General features: G+C 51.2%; 2 non-coding genes across 2 annotated transcripts; both read left to right on the top strand.

The window, feature by feature from the left end:
* Positions 1–13,730: 13,730 nt before the first annotated feature.
* LOC119451219 (small subunit ribosomal RNA) lies at positions 13,731–15,545 on the top strand. The gene has a single exon (XR_005191745.1). It is a non-coding gene; the product is annotated as a small subunit ribosomal RNA (ribosomal RNA).
* Positions 15,546–17,231: 1,686 nt separating this feature from the next.
* LOC119451080 (5.8S ribosomal RNA) lies at positions 17,232–17,384 on the top strand. The gene has a single exon (XR_005191650.1). It is a non-coding gene; the product is annotated as a 5.8S ribosomal RNA (ribosomal RNA).
* The last annotated feature ends 1,039 nt before the right edge of the window (positions 17,385–18,423 follow it).

The following is an 18,423-nucleotide window of genomic DNA, read 5'->3' as shown; positions in this document are numbered from 1 at the left end:
TAAACAACATTAGCCGGGCGGCGCGTGCAAGCGACGTTCCGTGCAACTTGTCCGTGGTAATATCAAAAGCGGCTCTCACGTTTTCCTTGAATCGGTGAGCCGGGGCACCGTGGTGCACGCGAGAGCTGCTTTCATTATTATCTACATCAATATCTCGAAACTGTTGTCATCCCGAGAATTCGTTTCGAGTGGATCCGCCTTGCAAACTCCACGGCTACAATTTGTACATTCCAACGTGGTCCATCAGGTAATTAGTTAACCTAATTAGTGACTGTTTCATTATTATTCGGCTAAGCATTTCAATTGCTTGTGCAAGTAATGTCCGCCACTTAGAGCAGACCAGCTCATGAACTAGACTTGGGCATTCTGCCACAGGCAACCTTTAGGAGTTTTTGAAAGTGTTCACTGAAGCCCGCTGTATATATATATATATATATATATATATATATATATATATGCGTGTGTGAGTGACTGTGTGTGTGTGCACGCAATAGAGTAGCACATAAGCTCAGTCACGTGGGGTTATTTCACATTTCGCGGGCTTTCAATAAACGCCGGAATAATTCACCACACTGGATGTGTGTTGCTGCAAAAAAAAAAAAAAAAAATAGATGGGTCGTTTTAAAATGCCCTCAAGAACGAAATGAAACGTAAGTGGCCCTAAAGTGAATAATAAACATTTTCCGCAATAATCCTTATTGATTAACTAATTAGGCGCAACATAAAACTTAACATAAGGAGCGTCACATGACAGCAAAACATATGTCATTGGTTTCATTGAGTTGTGGCTGCCCGCTGTCAATAAAATCATCGGTTCTAGTCACATAAAAATCCTGTATAAATGTATGTATGTACGTATATACACGCACGCACGTACGCAAGCACGCACGCGCGCGCGCACACACACACAGGAGCGCCCACACTGAAAGAGTCAAAATCACGTCATGGATGTACGGAAATAAGAACGCCGAAGTGCGTCATAGCGTAAGAAAGCTGGAACACTTGTTTAAATAATACCAGCGGTGGCCAGTGACTGTTGATATGGATGCGAAAACACGTTACCGCCACCTATCTACGGAAATAGCAAGCGCGAAGTCCGTCGCCATTGCGTAAAAAACCTAGACGGCGCAAGGTAACACTCGATTTCATGATGACAGTGGCGGCCGGGGAATAAAAACAGCTCGAACCTCTTGGCAAGAAATACAAAAAAAAGAAGAAACAAAAAGTGGCTTGCTTTATTAAACCTTGTATATGACAGTGAATAAACAGCAAAGCAGTTACAACTAAACTGAAAAAAAAAGACAGCTAACAAAAGCAAGTACACAAAGAAACAAACCAGCCGTGTTTGCTCAGTGGGTATAGCGTTTGGCTACTGAGCGCGAGGTCATGGGATCGAATCCCAGCCACGGCAGCCGCTTTTCGTTGGGGCAGAAAAAAAAATAAACCGTGCACTAAGGTGTAGGAGCACGTTAAAGAACCCCAGGTAGTCTAATTTATTTCGGAGTTGTCCACTACGGCGTGCCTCATAATCAGACCGCGGTTTTGGCACGCAAAACCCCAGTATTATCTGTTTTTTTTTTACGCAAAGAAACAGGTGTGTTTGCATTGAAGGGCGCCCGAAAAAGCGTTTGTTCCAATTACGCGCAGCAAGGACGCTTTATGATGGGGAAGGCAGATGGCTGGAAGGTGCACGTCCTCATCGTTTCTAAACAATTTCTAAACAAAATTGGTCTCACTGTCCCTCCAATAATACCAAGTGGCTCGAGGCTTCGTATTGCATATTAACTGAAAGAATTACACTCACGTTAAATGCCGCAAAAGGACCAAGCGGGGCACTTGCTTCGCGCAGGTGCATTCGCCCAAATTTTATAGCTATAGCCCGCATGCAGCTACAAAATCCGAAATCGCATCAGCAGGGGCGGGACGCGCAAGCAGCGTTTCACGCAAATTTGAAGCATAAATCGCAGCGCTACCGAGGCCAAAGTGGTGTATCAATTCGGACGGACGCTTTCCAGAACGCTAGTAGCCGTTCAAACAGGGCGCACAGTTAAGAGATGGCGCTGACAAAGCGGCGAGCGCCCGTGTTGAGAAAGTCCTAAACAACATTAGCCGGGCGGCGCGTGCAAGCGACGTTCCGTGCAACTTGTCCGTGGTAATATCAAAAGCGGCTCTCACGTTTTCCTTGAATCGGTGAGCCGGGGCACCGTGGTGCACGCGAGAGCTGCTTTCATTATTATCTACATCAATATCTCGAAACTGTTGTCATCCCGAGAATTCGTTTCGAGTGGATCCGCCTTGCAAACTCCACGGCTACAATTTGTACATTCCAACGTGGTCCATCAGGTAATTAGTTAACCTAATTAGTGACTGTTTCATTATTATTCGGCTAAGCATTTCAATTGCTTGTGCAAGTAATGTCCGCCACTTAGAGCAGACCAGCTCATGAACTAGACTTGGGCATTCTGCCACAGGCACTATTGAAGAGTTTTTGAAAGTGTTCGCTGAAGCCCCCCGTATATATATATGCGTGTGTGAGTGACTGTGTGTGTGTGCACGCAATAGAGTAGCACATAAGCTCAGTCACGTGGGGTTATTTCACATTTCGCGGGCTTTCAATAAACGCCGGAATAATTCACCACACTGGATGTGTGTGGCTGCAAAAAAAAAAAAAAAAAAGATGGGTCGTTTTGAAATGCCCTCAAGAACGAAATGAAACGTAATTGGCCCTAAAGTGAATAATAAACATTTTCCGCAATTAATCCTTATTGATTAACTAATTAGGCGCAACATAAAACTTAACATAAGGAGCGTCACATGACAGCAACACATATGTCATTGGTTTCATTGAGTTGTGGCTGCCCGCTGTCAATAACATCATCGGTTCTAGTCACATAAAAATCCTGTATAAATGTATGTATGTACGTATATACACGCACGCACGTACGCAAGCACGCACGCGCGCGCGCACACACACACAGGAGCGCCCACACTGAAAGAGTCAAAATCACGTCATGGATGTACGGAAATAAGAACGCCGAAGTGCGTCATAGCGTAAGAAAGCTGGAACACTTGTTTAAATAATACCAGCGGTGGCCAGTGACTGTTGATATGGATGCGAAAACACGTTACCGCCACCTATCTACGGAAATAGCAAGCGCGAAGTCCGTCGCCATTGCGTAAAAAACCTAGACGGCGCAAGGTAACACTCGATTTCATGATGACAGTGGCGGCCGGGGAATAAAAACAGCTCGAACCTCTTGGCAAGAAATACAAAAAAAAAGAAGAAACAAAAAGTGGCTTGCTTTATTATACCTTGTATATGACAGTGAATAAACAGCAAAGCAGTTACAACTAAACTGAAAAAAAAAGACAGCTAACAAAAGCAAATACACAAAGAAACAAACCAGCCGTGTTTGCTCAGTGGGTATAGCGTTTGGCTACTGAGCGCGAGGTCATGGGATCGAATCCCAGCCACGGCAGCCGCTTTTCGTTGGGGCAGAAAAAAAAATAAACCGTGCACTAAGGTGTAGGAGCACGTTAAAGAACCCCAGGTAGTCTAATTTATTTCGGAGTTGTCCACTACGGCGTGCCTCATAATCAGACCGCGGTTTTGGCACGCAAAACCCCAGTATTATCTGTTTTTTTTTTTTTTACGCAAAGAAACAGGTGTGTTTGCATTGAAGGGCGCCCGAAAAAGCGTTTGTTCCAATTACGCGCAGCAAGGACGCTTTATGATGGGGAAGGCAGATGGCTGGAAGGTGCACGTCCTCATCGTTTCTAAACAATTTCTAAACAAAATTGGTCTCACTGTCCCTCCAATAATACCAAGTGGCTCGAGGCTTCGTATTGCATATTAACTGAAAGAATTACACTCACGTTAAATGCCGCAAAAGGACCAAGCGGGGCACTTGCTTCGCGCAGGTGCATTCGCCCAAATTTTATAGCTATAGCCCGCATGCAGCTACAAAATCCGAAATCGCATCAGCAGGGGCGGGACGCGCAAGCAGCGTTTCACGCAAATTTGAAGCATAAATCGCAGCGCTACCGAGGCCAAAGTGGTGTATCAATTCGGACGGACGCTTTCCAGAACGCTAGTAGCCGTTCAAACAGGGCGCACAGTTAAGAGATGGCGCTGACAAAGCGGCGAGCGCCCGTGTTGAGAAAGTCCTAAACAACATTAGCCGGGCGGCGCGTGCAAGCGACGTTCCGTGCAACTTGTCCGTGGTAATATCAAAAGCGGCTCTCACGTTTTCCTTGAATCGGTGAGCCGGGGCACCGTGGTGCACGCGAGAGCTGCTTTCATTATTATCTACATCAATATCTCGAAACTGTTGTCATCCCGAGAATTCGTTTCGAGTGGATCCGCCTTGCAAACTCCACGGCTACAATTTGTACATTCCAACGTGGTCCATCAGGTAATTAGTTAACCTAATTAGTGACTGTTTCATTATTATTCGGCTAAGCATTTCAATTGCTTGTGCAAGTAATGTCCGCCACTTAGAGCAGACCAGCTCATGAACTAGACTTGGGCATTCTGCCACAGGCACTATTGAAGAGTTTTTGAAAGTGTTCGCTGAAGCCCCCCGTATATATATATGCGTGTGTGAGTGACTGTGTGTGTGTGCACGCAATAGAGTAGCACATAAGCTCAGTCACGTGGGGTTATTTCACATTTCGCGGGCTTTCAATAAACGCCGGAATAATTCACCACACTGGATGTGTGTGGCTGCAAAAAAAAAAAAAAAAAAAGATGGGTCGTTTTGAAATGCCCTCAAGAACGAAATGAAACGTAATTGGCCCTAAAGTGAATAATAAACATTTTCCGCAATTAATCCTTATTGATTAACTAATTAGGCGCAACATAAAACTTAACATAAGGAGCGTCACATGACAGCAACACATATGTCATTGGTTTCATTGAGTTGTGGCTGCCCGCTGTCAATAACATCATCGGTTCTAGTCACATAAAAATCCTGTATAAATGTATGTATGTACGTATATACACGCACGCACGTACGCAAGCACGCACGCGCGCGCGCACACACACACAGGAGCGCCCACACTGAAAGAGTCAAAATCACGTCATGGATGTACGGAAATAAGAACGCCGAAGTGCGTCATAGCGTAAGAAAGCTGGAACACTTGTTTAAATAATACCAGCGGTGGCCAGTGACTGTTGATATGGATGCGAAAACACGTTACCGCCACCTATCTACGGAAATAGCAAGCGCGAAGTCCGTCGCCATTGCGTAAAAAACCTAGACGGCGCAAGGTAACACTCGATTTCATGATGACAGTGGCGGCCGGGGAATAAAAACAGCTCGAACCTCTTGGCAAGAAATACAAAAAAAAAGAAGAAACAAAAAGTGGCTTGCTTTATTATACCTTGTATATGACAGTGAATAAACAGCAAAGCAGTTACAACTAAACTGAAAAAAAAAGACAGCTAACAAAAGCAAATACACAAAGAAACAAACCAGCCGTGTTTGCTCAGTGGGTATAGCGTTTGGCTACTGAGCGCGAGGTCATGGGATCGAATCCCAGCCACGGCAGCCGCTTTTCGTTGGGGCAGAAAAAAAAAATAAACCGTGCACTAAGGTGTAGGAGCACGTTAAAGAACCCCAGGTAGTCTAATTTATTTCGGAGTTGTCCACTACGGCGTGCCTCATAATCAGACCGCGGTTTTGGCACGCAAAACCCCAGTATTATCTGTTTTTTTTTTTTTACGCAAAGAAACAGGTGTGTTTGCATTGAAGGGCGCCCGAAAAAGCGTTTGTTCCAATTACGCGCAGCAAGGACGCTTTATGATGGGGAAGGCAGATGGCTGGAAGGTGCACGTCCTCATCGTTTCTAAACAATTTCTAAACAAAATTGGTCTCACTGTCCCTCCAATAATACCAAGTGGCTCGAGGCTTCGTATTGCATATTAACTGAAAGAATTACACTCACGTTAAATGCCGCAAAAGGACCAAGCGGGGCACTTGCTTCGCGCAGGTGCATTCGCCCAAATTTTATAGCTATAGCCCGCATGCAGCTACAAAATCCGAAATCGCATCAGCAGGGGCGGGACGCGCAAGCAGTGTTTCACGCAAATTTGAAGCATAAATCGCAGCGCTACCGAGGCCAAAGTGGTGTATCAATTCGGACGGACGCTTTCCAGAACGCTAGTAGCCGTTCAAACAGGGCGCACAGTTATGAGATGGCGCTGACAAAGCGGCGAGCGCCCGTGTTGAGAAAGTCCTAAACAACATTAGCCGGGCGGCGCGTGCAAGCGACGTTCCGTGCAACTTGTCCGTGGTAATATCAAAAGCGGCTCTCACGTTTTCCTTGAATCGGTGAGCCGGGGCACCGTGGTGCACGCGAGAGCTGCTTTCATTATTATCTACATCAATATCTCGAAACTGTTGTCATCCCGAGAATTCGTTTCGAGTGGATCCGCCTTGCAAACTCCACGGCTACAATTTGTACATTCCAACGTGGTCCATCAGGTAATTAGTTAACCTAATTAGTGACTGTTTCATTATTATTCGGCTAAGCATTTCAATTGCTTGTGCAAGTAATATCCGCCACTTAGAGCAGACCAGCTCATGAACTAGACTTGGGCATTCTGCCACAGGCACTATTGAAGAGTTTTTGAAAGTGTTCGCTGAAGCCCCCCGTATATATATATGCGTGTGTGAGTGACTGTGTGTGTGTGCACGCAATAGAGTAGCACATAAGCTCAGTCACGTGGGGTTATTTCACATTTCGCGGGCTTTCAATAAACGCCGGAATAATTCACCACACTGGATGTGTGTTGCTGCAAAAAAAAAAAAAAAAAAAAAGATGGGTTGTTTTAAAATGCCCTCAAGAACGAAATGAAACGTAATTGGCCCTAAAGTGAATAATAAACATTTTCCGCAATTAATCCTTATTGATTAACTAATTAGGCGCAACATAAAACTTAACATAAGGAGCGTCACATGACAGCAACACATATGTCATTGGTTTCATTGAGTTGTGGCTGCCCGCTGTCAATAACATCATCGGTTCTAGTCACATAAAAATCCTGTATAAATGTATGTATGTACGTATATACACGCACGCACGTACGCAAGCACGCACGCGCGCGCGCACACACACACAGGAGCGCCCACACTGAAAGAGTCAAAATCACGTCATGGATGTACGGAAATAAGAACGCCGACAGGGGCGTAGCCAGAAATGTTTTTCGGGGGGGGGTTCACCGGTCCAACCGGGGGGGGGGGCAAGCTTCTGCTTTCCTCTAGGTCACGTGATCGATAATAAATAGCGTTAGTGTAAGCAGACTCTATACATGTATATCAAAGACATGGACCCCCCCCCCCCTCGCGTGTGCGTGTGCTTGTGAAGAAATTAAGTAAAAAGTAAAGTAAGCTCAGTAAATACAGTAAGTACGACAGGTACAGTGGGCGTTTGGAGCAACGGTCTCTCATCGCGCCACTGAATGGACCAGTCTTCAAAAACGCATCATTGAGACGACCCGTGCGATCGAAGAAGACATCATTAATTGTTAATTTCCGTTAAGCGTAAATGGCGTCGTCCTCGTCGGGGCGAAGTGCGTTTCACAAGTCAAGGACGGCTATGCGCGTGAAAATGCACGTGTGACCAGGCTATACCTGCTCCCATAGCAATAGCTTGTTCGCTGCGTCTTTGCGCTATAAAACTTAAATACGCGCAAAAACGCGCAAGGCGTTTTTTTTTTTCTCGAAGCTTTCGTCGCACTGCTCCCTCATACGAGAGGGTTGCATTTCGTGCAGCAAGTGCATGGGCCGCTGTACGTGTCTTCCGCTGTGTGCGAGCGTGTAGCCATCATTTGCCTTTACGTCAACAGATTCAGAACCCCTTCGTGTGTACATTGCTGGTTTGGGATTCCACAACAAAACAGCAACTACCAGCCTTCCGTAATTGCTGGTTTGGAATTCAACAACACAACAGTAATTGCCAGCCTTCCGTAGGGGCGCAATCGCAAACAAGAGACGTTTCTCGCGCAGACTAAGCCTACGTTCACACTTGGCAAGCGGACGGAAAGGCCAAAGCGGCCGGAAAATTTTTTCCGCGCCTGTCCAAGTTGTTCACATTTGTTTTGCTACCGCCGCGGCCGCCGCTGCCGTTTTCGTCCAGATCCATCTAGCCTGCGTACGTTTGTCGGCGTGGTGGCGCTCATTATCGCATTATTTCGAGCGGTATGTTCATTCTTTGACCCTTGTGCCGTCATCAAAAGTGATCATTTTACGCAACTTTGCGTGTCATCTGTGACCTTCTGTAAATTCCTCGTTGGCATTCCGTAATTCTCCGTACACGGGCGCGGTAGCGCTGAGTCACAGGTTGGTGCCTAGTCGTGATAATATTTCTTTAATAGCTTGTATTCACAAGTTGTAATAACATTTCATCATTTCGTATTGTCGGCGCCTCCAGGACACCAAAGGGGCAACGGGAACACCACAGCTAAAACCCGGGCTGGCCCTAGTGTTGGGGCTCGCCAAAGCCTGCGCGTCCTACGTGAGACCTACGCTCCCAATCTATCGTCGCGACGAGAAAAGCACCCCGCGACTTCTGCAACATACCGTACACGTGCGAGGAGAATTTTGGAGCGCCAACGAGGAATCTGTCTAACTATTGTTTGCCATAGAAGTGGAAGAAGAAATGGCTTTCATACTTCTACCTACTTGTTTTCTAGAAATGGACAATAAATAAACGGAAGACGCGGACACCTCGGAAACGGCGGTGGTGGGTCCGCCTGGCCTTGCAAAAGCGCGAGAAGTTGGGTCACGCCAAGGCTTCGTTGCCGCACCTCCGGTCGCGCGACGTTGAATACTATCGCGAGTATTGCTGACAGTACGTTTTAGTGCCACTCTTGTCGTAGAGCAAGAGCTGGTTCTTGATCGCGTCGATCAGCATTACAGCCTACACTTTTGGTGCCATGGTTTTGGTGCCCGGTGCCATTTTACGACCGGTTGTTTACATGCTAGTGTAGCTTCCAGTGAAGCAGAACGACTTTCCGCCGCGTTTCCGCTTCGCCATGGCAAAAAAATCGGCCCGAGACCGATTTGGCTCACAGCCTGTTTTTCTGCCTGTTTTGCCGCCTAGGCGGGCGGATTTTTGCAAGATTTTGCCGCTTCCTACAGCTTTGAGACCAAGTGTGAACGTAGCCTAAAATCCTGCGCGAGCGCGGCCTAACCGGCACCTGAAGGGAAGCGGCGGAAATGTATACCGGAGATTTCGACCACCTGGGGTCTTTAACGTGCAACCTAAATCTAAGTAAACGGGCGTCGAGCGTTTTCGCCATCATCTAAAATGCGGCTGCCGCATTTGTTGCTTCATTTGTTGCGCATTGTTGCTTCAGAATGCGGCCGCCACATTCTCGCCCAAAACTTCACAGAGTGTGAAAGCCTTGACAAACACCGTGACAGTTTTTTCCATATGCAGACATGATTCGCTGTAAATTACCAACCCAAACGGAAACGCCCAGGAATTAAATTGTGATAGTAGCACCGGTTTCATGAATTATGTCAGCGCGAAGCGACGAAAACAAAGGGTGGGTAAGTAAGAGGGGGGGGGGGGGTTGCGGAAAAAATTTCGGGGGGGGGGGGGGGTTTGAACCCCCCCAACCCCCCCCTTGGCTACGCCACTGAACGCCGAAGTGCGTCATAGCGTAAGAAAGCTGGAACACTTGTTTAAATAATACCAGCGGTGGCCAGTGACTGTTGATATGGATGCGAAAACACGTTACCGCCACCTATCTACGGAAATAGCAAGCGCGAAGTCCGTCGCCATTGCGTAAAAAACCTAGACGGCGCAAGGTAACACTCGATTTCATGATGACAGTGGCGGCCGGGGAATAAAAACAGCTCGAACCTCTTGGCAAGAAATACAAAAAAAAAGAAGAAACAAAAAGTGGCTTGCTTTATTATACCTTGTATATGACAGTGAATAAACAGCAAAGCAGTTACAACTAAACTGAAAAAAAAAGACAGCTAACAAAAGCAAATACACAAAGAAACAAACCAGCCGTGTTTGCTCAGTAGGTATAGCGTTTGGCTACTGAGCGCGAGGTCATGGGATCGAATCCCAGCCACGGCAGCCGCTTTTCGATGGGGGCGAAATGAAAAAAATAAATAAATAAATAAATAAACCGTGCACTAAGGTTTAGGAGCACGTTTAAGAACCCCATATAGTCTAATTTATTTCGGAGTTGTCCACTACGGCGTGCATCATAATCAGACCGCGGTTTTGGCACGCAAAACCGCAGTATTATCTGTATTTTTTTTTTTACGCAAAGAAACAGGTGTGTTTGCATTGAAATGCACCCGGAAAAGCGTTTGTTCCAATTACGCGCAGCAAGGACACTTTTTGATGGGGAAGGCAGATGGCTGGAAGGTGCACGTCCTCATCGTTTCTAAACAATTTGTTAACAAAATTGGTCTCACTGTCCCTCCAATAATACCAAGTGGCTCGAGGCTTCGTATTGCATATTAACTGAAAGAATTACACTCACATTAAATGCCGCAAGAGGACCAAGCGGGGCACTTGCTTCGCGCAGATGCATTCACACAAATTTTATAGCTACAGCCCGCCTGCAGCTACAAAATCCGAAATCGCATCAGCAGGGGCGGGAAGCGCAAGCAGCGTTTCACGCAAATTTGAAGCATAAATCGCAGCGCTACCGAGGCCAAAGTGGTGTATCAATTCGGACGGACGCTTTCCAGAACGCTAGTAGCCGTTCAAACAGGGCGCACAGTTAAGAGATGGCGCTGACAAAGCGGCGAGCGCCCGTGTTGACAAAGTCCGAAACTGCGTCAGCCGGGGCGGCGCGCGCAAGCGACGTTCAGCGCAACTTTTCCGTGGAAATACCGAAAGCGGCTCGCACGTTTGCCTTGTATCGGTGAGCTGGGGCACCGTGGTGCACGCGAGAGGTGGAAAGACGGCTTGAAAAGCAAAAATGAGGAATTTCTTTCGGCGCTAACTGCCGCCGGCGGTCACGAGTACGGCCCCATGGAGGTCTGGGTACTTATCGCTGCTATTATATAGAGGTATGCAACCCCGGCCGACATCGTACCACTTTTCAATTTGTGGTGTCCGGGTGCGTTTTGTGCGATTCACGCACTGCGGCGACGTCGGGAATTGCGCCGACGAGTACGCGACCGCTCGCAGAGACAAAGTCCGAAAGCTCGTCAGCCGGGGCGGCGCGCGCAAGCGACGTTCAGCGCAACTTTTCCGTGGAAATACCGAAAGCGGCTCGCACGTTTGCCTTGTATCGGTGAGCTGGGGCACCGTGGTGCACGCGAGAGGTGGAAACACGGCTTGAAAAGCAAAAATGAGGAATTTCTTTCGGCGCTAACTGCCGCCGGCGGTCACGAGTACGGCCCCATGGAGGTCTGGGTACTTATCGCTGCTATTATATAGAGGTATGCAACCCCGGCCGACATCGTACCACTTTTCAATTTGTGGTGTCCGGGTGCGTTTTGTGCGATTCACGCACTGCGGCGACGTCGGGAATTGCGCCGACGAGTATGCGACCGCTCGCAGAGACAAAGTCCGAAAGCTCGTCAGCCGGGGCGGCGCGCGCAAGCGACGTTCAGCGCAACTTTTCCGTGGAAATACCGAAAGCGGCTCGCACGTTTGCCTTGTATCGGTGAGCTGGGGCACCGTGGTGCACGCGAGAGGTGGAAAGACGGCTTGAAAAGCAAAAATGAGGAATTTCTTTCGGCGCTAACTGCCGCCGGCGGTCACGAGTACGGCCCCATGGAGGTCTGGGTACTTATCGCTGCTATTATATAGAGGTATGCGGCCCCGGCCGACATCGTACCACTTTTCAATTTGTGGTGTCCGGGTGCGTTTTGTGCGATTCACGCACTGCGGCGACGTCGGGAATTGCGCCGACGAGTACGCGACCGCTCGCAGAGACAAAGTCCGAAAGCTCGTCAGCCGGGGCGGCGCGCGCAAGCGACGTTCAGCGCAACTTTTCCGTGGAAATACCGAAAGCGGCTCGCACGTTTGCCTTGTATCGGTGAGCTGGGGCACCGTGGTGCACGCGAGAGGCAGAAACACGGCTTGAAAAGCAAAAATGAGGAATTTCTTTCGGCGCTAACTGCCGCCGGCGGCCACGAGTACGGCCCCATGGAGGTCTGGGTACTTATCGCTGCTATTATATAGAGGTATGCGGCCCCGGCCGACATCGTACCACTTTTCAATTTGTGGTGTCCGGGTGCGTTTTGTGCGATTCACGCACTGCGGCGACGTCGGGAATTGCGCCGACGAGTACGCGACCGCTCGCAGAGACAAAGTCCGAAAGCTCGTCAGCCGGGGCGGCGCGCGCAAGCGACGTTCAGCGCAACTTTTCCGTGGAAATACTGAAAGCGGCTCGCACGTTTGCCTTGTATCGGTGAGCTGGGGCACCGTGGTGCACGCGAGAGGTGGAAACACGGCTTGAAAAGCAAAAATGAGGAATTTCTTTCGGCGCTAACTGCCGCCGGCGGCCACGAGTACGGCCCCATGGAGGTCTGGGTACTTATCGCTGCTATTATATAGAGGTATGCGGCCCCGGCCGACATCGTACCACTTTTCAATTTGTGGTGTCCGGGTGCGTTTTGTGCGATTCACGCACTGCGGCGACGTCGGGAATTGCGCCGACGAGTACGCGACCGCTCGCAGAGACAAAGTCCGAAACCGCGTCAGCCGGGGCGGCGCGCGCAAGCCACGTTCAGCGCAACTTTTCCGTGGAAATACCGAAAGCGGCTCGCACGTTTGCCTTGAATCGGTGAGCTGGGGCACCGTGGTGCACGCGAGAGGTGGAAATACGCCGACGAGTACGCAAGCCACCGTCCAAAACAACGGTCATGGAGCACAGCACCGTGCGTGGCACAACGTTTGCAGAGAAAGTGCGGCAGCGGAAAGCTCGTTCGCCGTGAAAGTCAGCACAGGATGCGCGGTGGTTCAGGCACGTGAATATTCGCGAAGCCGTACTCGCCGCTGGCGAAACATTGACGATCACGACCCTCTTGCGCGGTGTTGGTTTTCACGACTTCGGCCCTGTGCAGCCGACGTAAACTTTCAAAGTTCGTCAAGGTGCGGCACGATTTCCGCCAAATCCCCGTCGAAAATGCCACGAGTACGGCCCCATGGAGGTCTGGGTACTTATCGCTGCTATTATATGGGGGTTGGAGTGCAGTCGCCCCCCGAGTGCGTGCGACCTGGGTGTCTGATATGCGGCGGGCTCCATGCCCGTCAAGCGTGTCCCCGGAGCCTCTCCCGTGGATCCCTCGGCAATCGTCTGCAGCCTCATCCGCTTGATGCGTTAGGGGCTGGTTGTCGGACGACGCCGTATCCACGATATCGAGGTGTGTTCCGCATCGTCCTCGGACGAGTCAAATAAGAAAGCGCCGAAGGCGCGGGCGTGACCCGTCGCTTGGCGGCTTTGCCGTCTCGGCTACGTTGCAAGCGCCGATCGGTCCACCAGTGCTGCGGGCTGATGGCAAATCCCGCAAGCCGTGACCGAGTCGACGCAACGAATCTATCGAGAGTGTGCGTGCTTCTTGCCGCGTGGCGATACCCAGCCCTGCGGGGAGGGCGCCGTAGCGAGCTCGAACGCCGTCATCTCGGACTGTGCAAAGAGGTGGGCTTTGCAAAAACGAAGCGTGCTGAGGCGCCTGAAGGTGGCCTCGGCGTCGCAACAACGGCGTCCGGCATGGCTGGACGCGCAGTTGAACGATTACCTGGTTGATCCTGCCAGTAATCATATGCTTGTCTCAAAGATTAAGCCATGCATGTCTAAGTACATGCCGAAATAAGGCGAAACCGCGAATGGCTCATTAAATCAGTTATGGTTCCTTAGATCGTTTCTTCCTACTTGGATAACTGTGGCAATTCTAGAGCTAATACATGCAGTGAGCCTGAAGCCCTTTGGGCGACGGGTGCTTTTATTAGACCAAGATCGATCGGGTTTCGGCCCGTATTGTGTGGTGACTCTGGATAACTTTGTGCTGATCGCATGGCCACGAGCCGGCGACGTTTCTTTCAAGTGTCTGCCTTATCAACTTTCGATGGTAGGTTACTTGCTTACCATGGTTGTTACGGGTAACGGAGAATCAGGGTTCGATTCCGGAGAGGGAGCCTGAGAAACGGCTACCACATCCAAGGAAGGCAGCAGGCGCGCAAATTACCCACTCCCGGCACGGGGAGGTAGTGACGAAAAATAACAATACGGGACTCTTTTGAGGCCCCGTAATTGAAATGAGTACACTCTAAATCCTTTAACGAGGATCAATTGGAGGGCAAGTCTGGTGCCAGCAGCCGCGGTAATTCCAGCTCCAATAGCGTATACTAAAGCTGCTGCGGTTAAAAAGCTCGTAGTTGGATCTCAGTTCCAGACGAGTAGTGCATCTACCCGATGCGACGGCTCGGACTGAACATCATGCCGGTCCTTTCTTGGTGCACTTCATTGTGTGCCTCGAGAAGGCCGGTGCTTTTACTTTGAAAAAATTAGAGTGCTCAACGCAGGCGAGTCGCCTGAATAAACTTGCATGGAATAATAGAACAAGACCTCGTTTCTGTTCTGTTGGTTTTTGGAATACGAGGTAATGATTAAGAGGGACAGACGGGGGCATTCGTATTGCGGCGCTAGAGGTGAAATTCTTGGACCGTCGCAAGACGAACTACTGCGAAAGCATTTGCCAAGAATGTTTTCTTTGATCAAGAACGAAAGTCAGAGGTTCGAAGGCGATCAGATACCGCCCTAGTTCTGACCATAAACGATGCCAACCAGCGATCCGCCTGAGTTACTCAAATGACTCGGCGGGCAGCTTCCGGGAAACCAAAGTATTTGGGTTCCGGGGGAAGTATGGTTGCAAAGCTGAAACTTAAAGGAATTGACGGAAGGGCACCACCAGGAGTGGAGCCTGCGGCTTAATTTGACTCAACACGGGAAAACTTACCCGGCCCGGACACTGGGAGGATTGACAGATTGAGAGCTCTTTCTTGATTCGGTGGATGGTGGTGCATGGCCGTTCTTAGTTGGTGGAGCGATTTGTCTGGTTAATTCCGATAACGAACGAGACTCTAGCCTATTAAATAGGTGCGGGGTTCCCAGCACCTTACAACCTTCTTAGAGGGACAAGCGGCTCCTAGCCGCACGAAACAGAGCAATAACAGGTCTGTGATGCCCTTAGATGTCCGGGGCCGCACGCGCGCTACACTGAAGGAAGCAGCGTGTCTTTATCCCTGTCTGAAAAGACTGGGTAACCCGTGGAACTTCTTTCGTGATTGGGATAGGGGCTTGCAATTGTTCCCCTTGAACGAGGAATTCCCAGTAAGCGCGAGTCATAAGCTCGCGTTGATTACGTCCCTGCCCTTTGTACACACCGCCCGTCGCTACTACCGATTGAATGATTTAGTGAGGTCTTCGGACCGATGTCCGGCGCGGCCTTTCGGTTGCGCCGGTCTGTTGGAAAGATGACCAAACTTGATCATTTAGAGGAAGTAAAAGTCGTAACAAGGTTTCCGTAGGTGAACCTGCGGAAGGATCATTACCGGACTGTGAAGGGTGACGATCGTTTCTGCCCCGTGTGGGTGGAGCGGCTCGCTGCGCCCGACGCTTTCCGCCGCTGTCCCCGCTTGGACGCGGGGACGGCTATACCCGAACATGCGCGGGGACTGCCTGAATTCTGAGGGGCGCCCCGTGCCCAATTTGTTGCGCCCAGCGGGCGGCGGCTGCAACCTTGGACGGTTGGCTTGGCCGCGCCCGTGGGTACAAACGGCGTAACGCACTTTCATGGGTGGGCTTTCAGTCCGCCTCGACGCTCATGCGCGGAATGGGAGTAAGACGACCCGACAAAGCTTTGCCCAGTACGAGAGGAACGGTAGAGGTCGGTCAAGGAACTGGCGGTCGAGAGCTAAAGCTGCCTGCCATCCATCATTCATAGTTGGAACTGCGGTGCAAGCGCTCTCCCGTCCTCCGCGGCAAACGCCGCCGAGTCTGAAAAGGCTGGCGGCTGCCGGTCGCTTCCTGCGGCGAGTATGGAGTAACGACCCGACTATGTTGCTGCCCAAGTACTGAAGGAACGGCGCGGCATTCGGTCGGTCATGGAACTGGCGGTACGAGGGTGTGGCTGCCAAGTACAATAGGAACCGTGGCCCATAACGCCCTCCCGTCCTCCGCGGCAAGTGCCACCGAGCCCGACAGGGCCGGAGGCTGCCGGTCGGCTCCTGCTCGTGACGCGCGAGATGTCGAGATCGCGGTTGAATGCGACGACGTTGGCAGGCTATTCGCCCGCCGCCGAGGGAAAGGCGGCGCTGCTGCGAAGTACGAGAGGAAACGCGGCTTTGCTACGTCGGACGCGTTCCGCGGTTAACGGACTTGTGCGCTTTGGGAAGGCGCCGCACGTCGAAAGAGGATTTACGGACAGACGAGGGACTGAAGTCTCGAAACTTGAACGCACTTGCGGCCAGGCTCTTGCTGGCTTCGTCTTCCGCCTCGAGTAGAATTGTTGCGGCTCCGGCGCCGAAAGCTGTCCCTGGCACTGGCCGAGTGGTTTTGGAGAGCCGCGCGAGTACGCGCGCCGGGCTCTTGTCCGTCGTCTCAAGTAGACTGTCGGATCAGCAGCGGGTGTGCTGCGGCAATCCGCCGATGCGAAAGCGTGTTTGTGTGTTAGGGACATTGTGGTCAATTTGAGTACCCTTCTGATGACTAAAAGCGAGACACGTCGATGGGGGCGAGACCCCACCCGTGGCCGTGTCGCCGTGAAAGACTCCACAGCTGCTCGTGCCCCCTCATGGCCTTGCGGCTTTTTTCCAATTTTCGTGGAGCAATGTGAACGTGCACACGTAGCACACGGGTCCGGTGGGTGGTTGGCAGGGAAAACCGGCTTCGAGTGCTCGCAAAAAAGAAAAAGACGTGGTAAGGGGAGCCACGCCCCCGCGGGTGTGTAGCCGTGAGCGGCTCCACTGCATCTTGGTCCTACATCTGATCCTGGTGCATACAGAGTGGAGGCTTACGTGCACACAAAGGCTCGCGGGGTTTAGCTGGAAACGCAACACGCAAGTAGCAGGGTGTGGTGCGCCTATATGCTACCAGCTGTCTGAGACGCGGCTGTCGAAAGAGCGCGCAGACTCGAGGAGCGCGCGCAGAAAGGTGCCCTTCGAAACCACACACAGGGAGACGCCACGTGCCTAAAACCCTGGTTGTACTGTACGGAATTGAACAAACTACTTTTCACGACTCTAAGCGGTGGATCACTCGGTTCTCGGGTCGATGAAGAACGCAGCCAGCTGCGAGACTTGGTGTGAATTGCAGGACACACTGAGCACTGATTCTTTGAACGCACATTGCGGCCTTGGGTCTTCCCTTGGCTTCGTCTGTCTGAGGGTCGGATCACATATCAAGAGAGCCTTCGGCGCACAAGGGAACGTGCGTCCGTCGACTCGTTTTGACCGCGTCGGCATCACGGACAGTACGTTGAGTGCTGAAGCCACGCGCCAGCGGCCTCACGTGAGGGAGACGGTGGCGAACTGAACTGTTGTGCCAAAACTTCGCAGAGACGGAAACGAGGCATTGTACTACTGCAGCGCGGCTAGTGCGCGCCTCCGAAGAGACCGCCGCAGGATGGAGTCGGACACCTGCAGGGAAAGTGCGGTCTGAATCGCGAGGCGCAAACGTCTGTTGCGACAGCAGTAGCGCGCACGTTTGCGAGAGAGTCGGAAGCTTGCGTGCACGGACAAACGCGGGAAGCAAATGCCGGCCGATTCCCGCGCCGTGCGCTAAGCGAGCGTGATCGCACGTTGCGTTGTTTGCCTTCGGAGTACGTCGAGCTCTTGCAAAAAGGTCACTCGTCCGCGTCACCGCACGGGTGCAGGCGCCCTAGTCTGGGTTTCGTCGCAGGAATAGGAATCGGAAAAAATTCTTGCGCGGAACGGGGAGGACAAGGGTGCGCCCCGAAGCGGTAGTGATGCGGTTACGCGAGTGCGCCGTCTGCGAGCGCGAAGAAAACTGCACGACGAAATAGTCGCCGCGAAGCGGAAAATGTCTCCTTCGAAAGCGTGGGTTTGCCCGTTGGCGGGGCTGAAGCGTTCCGTCGTAGTCCGCCGTCGGTCCAAGTGCTTCGCAGTCTCTGCCCCGAAAAGACTGGGCCACTCCAGTTGGGGCAGGGGCGACGCCACACGAGACGATGCCCTCTGCCAGGCTACGAGTCCGTCCTGCGGCGCCCGCTGAAGCGGCGCGCTGCGTGGGCGGCATGCCTCGGCGGTGTTTTGGGCTGCAGACACGGTCGTTTGCCACGCAACTGCTCGTGCGCCGCACGCGCGCAGGCGGTTTGTAAACCGCCTGCCAGCCTCGTCTATAAGTAGCTCCGTGTTGGGCGAAGGACGTGGTAGGGCGTCGCACTCGGTTCGCGCTGGGCTTTCGAACGTGTC

Source organism: Dermacentor silvarum, chromosome 4 (genome assembly GCF_013339745.2).
Source record: "Dermacentor silvarum isolate Dsil-2018 chromosome 4, BIME_Dsil_1.4, whole genome shotgun sequence".
NCBI classification, from domain to species: Eukaryota; Metazoa; Arthropoda; class Arachnida; order Ixodida; family Ixodidae; genus Dermacentor; species Dermacentor silvarum.
Note: the sequence above shows the minus strand (reverse complement) of the source record. Positions and strands in the feature narration are given on the sequence as shown.